Source organism: Camelus bactrianus, chromosome 14 (assembly GCF_048773025.1).
Source record: "Camelus bactrianus isolate YW-2024 breed Bactrian camel chromosome 14, ASM4877302v1, whole genome shotgun sequence".
NCBI classification, from domain to species: Eukaryota; Metazoa; Chordata; class Mammalia; order Artiodactyla; family Camelidae; genus Camelus; species Camelus bactrianus.
Genome location: NC_133552.1, coordinates 15,789,080 through 15,800,396, shown reverse-complemented (window position 1 = coordinate 15,800,396; position 11,317 = coordinate 15,789,080). Strand labels below are relative to the sequence as shown.

The 11,317-nt window shown below is 42.4% G+C and overlaps 1 long non-coding RNA gene across 1 annotated transcript; it reads right to left on the bottom strand.

The window, feature by feature from the left end:
- Nucleotides 1–543: 543 nt before the first annotated feature.
- Nucleotides 544–8,943, bottom strand: LOC123615777 (uncharacterized). The gene is made up of 3 exons (XR_006723468.2): nt 8,184–8,943; nt 7,938–8,110; nt 544–1,996 (listed from the first exon to the last, which is right to left on the bottom strand). It is a non-coding gene; the product is annotated as an uncharacterized LOC123615777 (long non-coding RNA).
- Between the last annotated feature and the right edge of the window lie 2,374 nt (nt 8,944–11,317).

The following is an 11,317-nucleotide window of genomic DNA, read 5'->3' as shown; positions in this document are numbered from 1 at the left end:
CAGAACTGGCCGTTAGGTGGCAGGCGAGCTGGGGACCCTCGGAGAGCAGAGTGGCCTGACCCTTAAAGGGCTCACAGGGGCGGCAGCGCTTAGAGGCGAACATCTGACTCATGCAGAGAGTGTTAGCCCAGAAAATGACAAGGGCTTATTTCAACAGTGTGTAAGTTATAACATCCTCGGCCCCTAAGTAGTACAACAGACACGGGAAGCCTGAGTGTAATCTCCCCAGAAAATAAAAAATTCAGGCAGTTGACAAATGAAGACACAAGAGCTTATAAACTATTTTAGACATGTTATAAATTTGATCCCAAGATAATTAAGTGATAATGCAGGCAGCCTCATCTAGTTGTGTGTCTTCAAAGTTTGAAAGCCTACAGTGACCTCATAGGGGTTTCTCAACCATGGTGGGGGTGGAGGCGGGACACTGGCCTCAGGATCTCCAGGGGAGCAGCCCTGGTTTGAGAAAGAACATCCAACATGCCTACTCTTTTCATAATACAAACTAGGGAAGCAAAGCTTGATGGGGTCTGTCTAGTGGCTATAATGCAAAAGATGGCATGAAAAAGCACTGAAAGGGCACAGATTTTTTAAAAAGATATCAGAAACATGTACACAATATTAACAATAATGATAATTAACTTTTATTAAGTACTTAATATTCACAGTGCCATCCGCCTCACATGTTTTATCCAGTTTTGTCCTTACAACACCCATGTGGTGGGCATTATTAATATTTCCACTTGACAAATAAGAAAACGAAGGCTCAGAGAGGTTAAATAATGTCTCCAGGCACACAGCTAGAATCCAGAGGCAGCATCAAGTCTCAGCGTTCTGACTCCATAGCTCACAGGAAGTCTGAGACGGCTGGCAGGACTCCTGAATGCTCTGGAAGGTTCTTTCCGGCCTGCTCTTCTCCCAGGTACACCCAGACCTCTGGGTGAACAACCTGACTGGCTGGACATTCCAGGAGCTGAGATGTCCCTTGAGGTTGCACCTGCCCTCTGGCCCCTTGTCATAAGCTCAGACGTTGCTTCCTCTGCGGAACCGCAACGACCACCATCAGTGTTCTGTGCACTCTCCTCTCTGCTCCCAGTGGGGGCTGTCACAGCTGTCCCGGGAACATTTCTCTTACTGCGTTTTACCCGTCTGTCTGCCTCCCATGCTAGATGATGGGCTCCCTGAGGGCCCAGCTTGCTCTGGTTCATCCTTGACTGTGGAGTCCAGTCCTGGACCTGGCACAAAAGAGGCACTCATCATTCTGAATGTTTACCAAGTGAATGAAACCTTAATTATCCTGCTTGTTCTCAGGTCCAGGAGTGGGACACTTTAGGCCACACAACTGGTTGGTATTTAAGAGCAGGAGAGGGCTCTGCACAATCCCAGTTCTTGGCTCCTGGTTTCAGTTATGTTCCAGGACTGGGCGAGAGTCTGAGATGCACTGGAGATCGCTGGGGCTGTCAAAGGGACATCTGGAGTTGATGGGATATAGGATACGATGGCTTTTACTTTACTAGATACTGCCAAATGGTTCTCTAAAGTGGTTCTCTCAATTTATATGGCTCCTTTACAAGCCTGTGGGTGCGTGACTGGAGATCACCATTTGTAGCAAGGAGTCAGCAGCAGTGTCTCTGGCCCCCATCTTGATGTTCCCTCTGGTTCTCAGTAACAGCTGGGGGTGCTTCCTGCAAGGAACCCAGCTGTCAGCAGGTTGGTTTTATCCACAATCAACTTTCAGGCCGTTTGTCTTGCTTTAGCCGTGTGGAGCTACCTGGCTGTAGTTGGCACCCACTGTCCTCGATCCCTTGCAGACACAGATGTGCGCATTTTTAAACTGCAGAGACCCGATGCCAATGAGGTGCTCACAGTGTCAATTTAGTGCTTTCCATGGGCACAAACCACTGCAGCAAGCTTGCTGTCTCACAAGAAATACCTTCTGAAATCTGCTTCTCCTGAGAGGGCCATCTCCTCAGCTTAGAGCAAATTTCTAGCGCACATTCTGTAAAGGCAAAATAAAATTGCATATTTCCTGGTCCTGTTTTGCCAAAGATCTCAAAAATAGAGAGTGAATATTTTATGTTTATGGTAAAGTAGAGAGACTAATATAACAAACATCTGTCCTTTATCACCCAGCTTTGTCACATGTTAACAGTTTGCTGTATTGTTCCCAAATTATTTTAAGAAATAAATTACAGATATGGTTGAAGATTCCTTGGGGGAGGAGGACTCCACCATCACATTCATCTCTCTTCACTATCTTGAATTTTAATGTTTATCATTTCCAATATTTTTAAACACTGACTGCATATGTATGAATCCATAAATAAGATTTAGTGCTGTTTTGAACTATTTTTGCAGTATAAAAATGATATACTATTGTACTGGTCCTTCTGTAAATTGCTTTTTCACTCAAAAATATTATTTTTGAGATTTTAAAATATTGATACACGCAGGACTTTAGCTCATTCACTCTGACTACTGAATTGTAGGAATAGATGTTTAATTTTTTTTGTTGTTTGTGAACATTTAGTTATTCTCCATTTTCTTCCTGAAAAACAATACCGCAATGAACTGTCTTATACACATCTACTTGTGCAATTTGAGAAAACGTCTCAAGAGTAGAGTTGATGTGTATAGGATACGATGGCGTTGACTTTGCTAGATACTGCCAAATGGTTCTCTAAAGTGGTTGTGTCAATTTATATGGCCAATAATAATTACAAAGTTTCCTTTTTTCATGTCCAAGACTTCTCTTTATGAGAAAAATTTCAAATTAACATGAAAAGTTGCCAAAACGGTACAATGAACACTTGTATATACTTCATTTTAACAGTTATTAACATTTTGCTACATTTGCTTTCCTTTTCTCTTGCTTCAAAATTTCTTGGCCCTTTTTATTCTGTATTTCTGCATGTATACATATATTTCAATATATGCATATATACATACATACATATAATAAATATAAATAAGATTTTAAAATATATAGGTATATATCCTAGAACAAGGACATTCTCCTACATAACATAATGCAATATTATACTCAGGAAAATACACATTGATAAAATTCTATTACCTATCATATGGTCCAGATTCAAATTTCTCCACTGAACTAATAATGATAATGATTTATAATTTTCCTCTAGTTCATAAAAGCCCAGAATCTAACCAGGGATTAATATTGTATTTAATTGTCATGTATCTTTAGTCTTTTTTAACCCCTTTTAATCTAGAAAAAGTCACCAGGTTAAAAAAAAAAAAAATTCCACGACATTGACATTATTTTCTCCTTGCCAACTCTTGATAATGTCAGATTTCTCAATCTTTGTCAAACTGATAGGGGTGAAATATCCCATTGTGATTTTAATTTGTTTTTCCTTAATTCCAAGTGCAGTTGAGAAAATTTTCATACGCATACTGGCAATTCAAATACCAAAAAGATTTTCTCCTTAATATCTTTTGCCTGTTTCAGTACTATGTAGTTTACCATTTTTCACGGATTTATAAAAGTTCTAGATACATCCTGGAAACTAAGTGATTGTCAGTTAAAGGCAATGTTAGCTGTGGTGCTTGGCTAGGTTGTTGAAAAGAGGTTTTTAATTTCAATATTCAAATACATCAATCCTTCCCTTAACGATTTGTGACTATGTAAGAAGTCTTTTTCCATCTCAAGTTCGTAAGACCGTCTCATAAAGATAAAGATAATTTTAGATCGTCTATCCACCTGAAAACTATTTTTGTGTTTGTGTATGATAGGGATCTAATTTCAGCTTTTTATGTATCACATGCCATTTACCAAAAAGTCCATCCTTTCCCCACCGATTCTTAATGTCACCTCTGTCATATCTCAGGTTTCCATGTACTAGCATTCTGCTCTTTCCACTCAAGAGTGGAAGTGGTGGGTCATAGGTTGTAGGCATCTTTAACTTTACTAGATATTGCCAAATTGTTCTTAAAATGGTTGTATTGATTTATATTGCCAATAACAATGACAAAATTTCTACGTCTTCATGCCCTCACCAACTCTTTTTTTGGGAAAATTTCCCTTGGCTTATTGACCTATCCCTAAGCTAGCATCACACTATCTTGGACTGGATAACGTCTTTGCAATAAGTGTTGTTATCTGGTAAGGGAGGAATCTTTCACCTGCTGGTCCCAAGAGGGGGGAGAGAGACAGGTAAGGCAGAGCCAGACTTCCTCAGCTGGGCCTTAGCTGATCCATCTCCCACTCACAGATGCACACTGGCTAACTAAATGCTTACTGATGAGTGCTACTGAGATGTTGTGGCTGGTTGTCATGTAGCATTAGAAGACTATTGTGAAGATGAAATGAGCACGTCCCTGCGAAGTGCTGGGTACAAAGTAAGCAGTCTATAAATGTAAGCTATTATCCCACTTCAGTTAATGGCAATGAATAAGCTGAGTCATTCAAGTTGGAGACCTGGGGCTCATCAGTGATTCCTATATTGTCCCTTCACACACAGTTACCAAGTCCACTGATTCTACTGCTTTGATATTTCTCACACGGGTTACTTCTCCCCTTCCCTGCTGCCATGCCCTGGTTCAGGTCATCACTGCTGCTTATCTGGATGACTGGGTTCCCAGCAGCTCCTCTTGTCCTTCCAATTCTTTCTCCATGGTCCCGGCAGAATATTTCTAAAATAAATCTGATCATGACAGTCCTTGGTGCCTTCAGAATAATTCACTTACTAGCTGTGTGACTACCAGTAATCTACTTAACATCTCACATCTTTTCTTCCTGATCTGTAAACTGGAGATAGAGTACCTCTTATAGCTGTTGCAAACATATGGTATAATTCACATGTAGTGCATTGTGCATGATGAGCACTCAGAAACTGTTACATCTAGTTATTAGTTTGGTGTCTTTTTTTGTTATTTGATGATACCTGTAGTGGGTCTGTGATGATGGTTTTATCTCCAGCATCCTCATTACTTTCTTCTTTTAAATAATATCTTAAGTCTAAGCCATGTGATTTGGGTTGGCTTGAACCCATCCCGACTCTTGAGGTGACACCCAATTGACCTAAGCAAATCAGAGTATCCCATCACCTTAAGCCAAGTCAGACCAATGAAAGCCAACAAGGTTTCATTCCAGCAGTTCAGTCTGCGTTATTGAAAAGTGGATTCTCCTTTCCTGGAGATCCTGGACAAGAATATTTGCAACCCTAGGAGCTACAGGCTGCCATTGTCGGATCACAAGTGAAGCTGCCTTTATGAGGCAGTAACTTTATGGAGGGCAAACTGGAGGTGTGGAATGAAACATGATTGAGCTGCTGGTTCAAGCCTCACCTGAAGCTAACCCTATATCTTGATTTTTCATGAGCCCATAAAGTCACTTTATTGTCTAGATCAGTTTTAGATGGGTTTCCTGCTACTTGCGACCTAGAATCTTACACATAGTGTCCGCAAATGGATTCTTGAGCACTTCCTCTTCTTCAGACCATACTGTTCTAAGTGATGCTGACTCTAAGGGCCATACCTGTCATGTAGGTTGAACGTTGTGCCCCCAACAGATATGTCCACCTGGAACTTGTGAATGTGACCTAATTTGGAAAAAGGGTCTTTGCTGATGTATTTAAATTAAGAATGTCAAAATGAGATATACTGAATTAACTGGGTGGACCCTAAATCCAATGACAAGTGTCTTTATAAGAGACAGAAGAGGATACAACATGGACAGAAAAGAGGGGAAGGCCATGTGAAGGCAGAAGCCAGTGCATCCCTAAGCCGATGAATGTCTGGAGCCACCAGAAGCTGCAAGAGGCAGGGAGGGAGTCTCCCCTAGAGTCTTCAACACTTGTGCCCAGGGACACTTTAATTTCAGACTTCTAGCCTCCAGAACTGTGACAGAATAAATGCCTATTGTTTGAGGCCATCAAGTTTGTGGTATTTTGTTAATGATAGCCCTAGGAAGTGAATACACCTTAGCTGGGCAATTTGCATACCAGAACCATCAGAATGAGGGAACCCTCAACTCCATGAATTTCTATCCAATGTAGGAGAGGTGGCCCCAGTATATTTCTTCACAGCCCCTTCTTCACTATGGGTCTTCCATCTGTATCTATTACACATGATTACTTTCCATTTCCATATCCTGAAATTTTACCTAGCTCTTTTTTTTTTCTCCCCTTCTATCAAAATTTAAACTAAACTAGGGTGGCCATATGTGCCACTGTGCCTGGAACTGTTGCACTTTCTACCTACTGTCTCAATGTTATTATCAATAGCACCCTTTCACTCTCAAAGTTTCCTAATTTGGCCAGTTGATTCTACCGTCACCCAAGGTTCAACCCTAGTTGATAAAATCTGTCAGCCTCTGCCCAGCTCACTGTGTTTAAGACACCAGTCATCACCTTCCTACTCACACTCCCTGAGGGAAGATGCTGTGCCCAGAGCTCTGGTCCCTTAATGGCTAGCATCACGTGTTTCCCTGCTCATGATGGACCGGGGTGGCCACATGGCTCAGGTGTACCCCATTCATAGGCTAGTCAGAAGCAGGCGATTTTTGTCATCTGTCTCAGAAAGATGAGCTGGGTATATTAAATTCCTTTCTTAGGAATTTGAAAGTGGGAAATGGAGAGACTTGAGTGATTAGGAACATAGCTATTAGGAAGGACGAGTAGAGAGCATGAGGCAGCGTTCAAGTAACTAGGAACAATCTGTTGGCCCCCCCAGGTAAAGGAGTGGAGGGATCGTCGACAGACCACAGGCTTACACACCTGGAGTTACGCTCTAGGGGTCGCCATTCACACAGAACGCCTGTTGACTGATGCTCCCCAAAGCTGTGCAACGCGGTAGTGGTGATTGTTTTGCTTCCTGGCATCTCTCTGTTCCGTTTCAGTTGTTGTGTATCTCTATCAGTGGTTCTCAAATTCTGCTGTATATTAGAATTACCCGAAGAGTCCTGATCCCCAAGTCACATGCCACGCTGAATAAACGAGAATCTCTGCGGTGAGACCCAGATTTCAGTCTTTTTAAAAGCTCCTCAGGTGAGATGAATGTGTAGCCAAGTTTGAGAATCACTGTTACCTTTCTGCGCTCCCTTTTCTGAGGTCATTTGAGTGGGTCTCTGCTGGAACCAAAAGATCTGTATGCATCACTTGTCCCTATCTTTGTAAGAAGATTTGCCACTTCCCGGATGCTCTAGATAGTAGGATATGGTCTATGACAGTCTTCTTACTGACCAGCTGTCATAATCCTTATCTAGAAAAATCTCGTGCACTTTGCCTGACACTCTAAATAATGAGGTAGTTAAATTGCTGGCTAATTTCATGAGCTGTTCGAAGAGCTCTTTGCATGAAAATGAGAATTATGTAAAACAGAATCTTGTTTTTGTCCATCCCTCCTCCCTCATTCCTCTTTGTGCTTCTGTAGACAGGATGAGTCATCTGTCAGCTACAACTGAACTGGAATTTCTTTTAAAATACGCAGCAAAAGTTGATTGTGCATTTTTTTTTTCTTCCAGTATTTCTCACTGGTTTCAGCCTGCTCATTTTCTACCATGTTTTTGTCCTCCTCCCTGGATATAAACATCCCCGACTCGGCAGCAGCAGCTGGCAGATGCCAGTGGTTCATCAAAGAGCAAAGGGACATAAGAACTGTATTTGGGAATGGCTATTTTTTATGACAAATTGATTCATGCTCTGTAGTTTTCTTTATTAAGTAGACCTGGAGAAACATACTTTTCTGTCCACTAGGTGACTTCCTCCTATTTTTGCTGGAAGAATCATTGATCATGTGTTATTATTAGCAGTATCCACACACCCAAAACCTGACCACTACTTCTAGAAATGAGATTAAATGATTTGATTCCAGAGAGAAAACTCTCTCCAGATCAACTGTGACAGGCAGGACTGCCAGGCACCACCACTGAGATGGACTTAGTTCTCCCCAAGAAAAAGTAACAGAGAGAAAAGTACCAGCTAAGCCTTTTCCAGGAAGACTTGGAGGCTGGGGCTGGTTTATAGAGCCCCAGGGGCCAGCCTGCGGTGGACAGGAATAATCCCTGGCTTCTCTGTTGAATGCAGTGCCCAGAGGTTTGAACAGACACCAGCCAAAGGAGAGACTGTGAGAATTCTGGGCCAGGTATTCTCTAGAAGAAAGAGAAATGTTCATCAGTTTTGGAACACACCACACTTCCACACTTTCACCCCTGCGCTGCTTACCTGCCTAGTGAACTCACTCTCATCCTTCAAGACCCAGCTCAAGCGACAGCTCTGTGAAGGTCCGTCTTATTTCCTCAGCTGGGACACACGAGTCCTGGTTGTAATGTTAGTATTGGCTGTATTCTCTTGAGTTCATTTAGCCGTGACCTGCCTTTCTCACTAGTTTAAAAACCCTCCGAAAGTGGGACTGCCCCTCTGATGTGCCCTTTTGCTCTGCAGCCTATCAGCGTGCCTGCTGGCACAGTGCTGGTGCTCAAGAAACGGTGAATTCAGAATGATGCTAGAAGGGAGACAAGAATGAACATGATTTAAGGATGTCTTGTGTGTGCAGCATTTCTATACATGATCTTATTAAATCTTCTTAACAACCCTATGAGGTAGATATAAATACAAGAACAGTGAGGCTCAGAAATATTAAGGGTCTTTCACTGCTAATAATGTGCCAGTCATATTCTCTCTCTACTCCACGACAGCCTGAGTTACTCTAAAAGCCTCTTTTAAAATGGAACTATATATTCTTTTTCCTTAAATAGAATGTGCTAATGAGAGCAATTCACTTCACTTGAAAATTGCCGTTTGGAAGATATTAACTTAATTTTAGCCTCTTATATGTAAAACCTTTGAAAAGTGTAGGTGTCCTCAAGTACACAGAAAAAGTGGTTCTTTCAGGAAAAAACTTAGCCCGACTCATATACATACATATTCAGCATGTTAAATTAAAAGCATCGAGTGGTCTTCTGAACTAGGAGCCCACGTTACAGTGGGCTTCTTTCAAAAGACCAGTTTAGAAACCCAGCACAGAGTGTGTTGACATCTCTTAAAAGAAGACACATCCTGCAGTAATAATAACAAAATGGTCTCAGCCCCCCAAGGACAGTAGTGGAATTACCCCACCTGTAGATGAGCTTAGAGGGGTGGGGTAGTAAGAGCCACGCCACGTCATCACTTACGATGTGCCAGAGACATGCTAAGTGTTGCAGGCCTCAGCTCACTGATATCCTGCGAGCAGGGTCTTGAAGACTTTTATACACCCGTGTTCATAGCAGCAATATTCACAACAGCTGAAACACGGAAGTGCTCCCAGTGTCCACCGATGGATGAACAGCTAAGCAAAATGTGGTAAATACATACAATGGAACATTACCCCTCTTTAAAAAAGAAGGAAATTGACACAAGCTACAGTGTGGATGAACCTTCAGCACATTATGCTAAGTGAAATAAGCCAGCCACAAAAAAGACAAACACTCTTTGAGTCCACTTAGATGACGTATTCGGGATAGTCCAAATCAACAGAGATGGAGAGTAGAATGGTGGTTGCCAGGAGCTGCGGCGAGTGGGGAACGGAGGAGTTAATGTTTAACAGGTATGGAGTTTCAGCTTGTGAAAGAGTTCTTGAGATGGATGCACAACATTATGAATGTATTTAATACCATTGAACAGTACACTTAAAATGGTTCAGGTAGCCAATTTTATGATATGTGTATTTTACCACAATTACAAAAAAATTGGAGAATCAAAACAACAATAGAGTATATGTCTATAGGTATATTTGGAGGGAGGGAGCACAGCAGTCTGATAAGACTGGTTCCCCCCAGGGTGGGGTGGGATGGAACCTGAGCCTTATTTGTAATGCCAGTGGATGCCCGCTTCCTCCTTTTCTCACCCTCTGCCTCCTGGTTCAGTTCCAAACCCCAGTCTGCCACGAGCGTGCCTGACTGGCAGCCTGCAAACCACATCCTGAAGCGTAAGTATCAGCAAGTGTGGGAAATGTCAGTTTTAGCTTCCTGCCTCCCCCTGATGTGATAGAAAAGGGCTGGGCAGCATGTGGGCTTGTCAATACACATAATCATATTCCGGGCAATGGAGGCCTTGGCCAATGGCCAAATAAAATCAAGCTCAAGTGAAAAGAATGGAAGTGTGAATCACATGGATTCTCATACGATTTCTTACCCCAAGAGGTCAACTCTACTCTGAAACTGCAATCATATAAGCACAAAAGAGAAAAAAGTGCACATAAGTTCTTGACCATCTCTGACCTCTGACATTTCTGTCCTCCTCCCAGGGTGTCCCTCCTCCATCCAACTTCCTGAAAGGCCCACTCTCACCTCCTCTTGAGATGTCTTCACCCTCTGTCACAAAGAAAGGCACCACGATGAAATAATTTAGAGAGCTGTTTGGTCATGTTCATCACCAAGTTACTCATAATCGTAAAATTGAAAATATTTTACATGGTCAAGAACAGGAGAGGAGTTTTATTTATGTATTTATGGACTGAGAAAAAAGTCAAAAGCAACATTTCAAAATGTTACATACAAATACTATGGGTATTTTCTTTGTGCTTTCCTCTTGCATTTTCCAGATTTTTCACAGTGAGCTTATAGTAAAAATCAGAAATACAGTAATCTGCATTTTTAAAAAAGGAACACATTTGAATGTCCTTGCTCATCGCCCAGTCTTCCATCATTCTTGTTGTCTGTGGCATGGAGTTTCATCTCTTTCCCATGTGCCTTTTCCAGACAGGGACACATTGCTCTGCCTGTTCATCTCGCTTTCCATACCTGAAATCATTTTATTTCTGTTGGCAGCAGCCCCATTCCCACTCCTCACCCCTGCACCAGGGGAAGAGCAGACTTTTAGGATTTATGGATGGAGAATTTTCAGGTTCTCAAGATTAACCCCATGGGCAAAGGCCATGGATAGGCGGAGGGAGGGAGAACTTGGAGCAGAACTAGTCAGAAACACAATTGGAACCCCCACATCCCTGTCAGGAGCTGTCCAGGGCCATCCAGTTGAGGTCCCAGTTCCCAGCTTCAGAAGCCAGTGGCGGGGGGGGGGGGGGAGGGTATAGCTCAATGGTAGAGCACATGCTTAGCATGCATGAGGTCCTGGGTTCAGTACCTACTCTAAAAATGAATAGATAAACTTAATTACCTCCTCACCCACTCCCTCCAAAAAGAAGCCAGTTAGTGAGGACAGTCAGTGAATTGATCAAACAGGAAGGGAGAGAGTATGAGCCGTGATTGACTATGAGAATGCCCCCCAACGAAGGACACCCACAGATCCCCTATTACGCACAGACCCCCTTCAGCTATTGTGGTTTCAGGTCACCAGGCCAGACCTATCAGAGTCTGGTA